The sequence below is a fragment of the Lolium rigidum genome, chromosome 4 (assembly GCF_022539505.1).
Source record: "Lolium rigidum isolate FL_2022 chromosome 4, APGP_CSIRO_Lrig_0.1, whole genome shotgun sequence".
NCBI lineage: Eukaryota > Viridiplantae > Streptophyta > Magnoliopsida > Poales > Poaceae > Lolium > Lolium rigidum.
The window spans coordinates 26,204,430-26,205,415 of NC_061511.1; positions in this window are offsets into that span (position 1 = coordinate 26,204,430).

Consider the following 986-nt stretch of genomic DNA (forward strand, 5'->3'; position numbering starts at 1 on the left):
CTTGCAAGGGGTATAATCACAAGTATGTATTAGTCCTAGGAAGGGCGGTACATTAGCATAGGTTCACCCACACAACACTTATCAAAACAATGAAGATTAATTAGCCGTATGTAGCGAAAGCACTAGACTAAAATCCCGTGTGTCCTCAGGAACGTTTGGTCATTATAAGTAAACAAACCGGCTTGTCCTTTGTGCTAAAAAGGATTGGGCCACTCGCTGCAATTGTTACTCTCGCACTTTACTTACTCGTACTTTATTCATCTGCTACATCAAAACCCCCTGAATACTTGTCTGTGAGCATTTACAGTGAATCCTTCATCGAAACTGCTTGTCAACACCTTCTGCTCCTCGTTGGGATCGACATTCTTACTTATCGAAGATACTACGATACACCCCCTATACTTGTGGGTCATCAGTACTCTAAGAACATTGCGAAGCTGAAGACTCTTATTTGCATGGCTAGTGAGAAGGGATGCTTCACCAATATGGGAGATGTGCATACCTGCTCCGTTGGCGGTGTGGACTTTGTCAGACCCGTGGTAGGGCTCGGTGGTGTGGAGTTTCCCCATCTCGCTCGTCAAGTGCTCCTTTGCCCCAGAATCCATGTACCAATGCGGATCAACGGAATAGGACTGAGTGTGCCCCTGAGACTTCGGAGGCGGGGCGGGGCGATCAGCCATGGCAGCTTGACGCGCATTGTTGCGCGTATCCCGGCCATCATTGCCAAGCCCAAGAAAGCTCTCCTGGAAGCGACGATGACACTTGGACGCCCAATGGCCATCAAGACCGCAGAGCTGGCAGACCCGCCGCCCCCACTGCCAGGCAGCGTCGAAGGAGGAGCAGTCGCGGACGAGGACGGCGCGGGCCCCTTGCCGGACGTCGGGGCGCCCGATGCGGGAGAGCCGCCCTTGTAGGCAGCATGCGCGGAGGGAGAGCCACGGCCACGGCTAGCACGGCGCGCCTCAACACTCTGCTCAGTAAGAAGA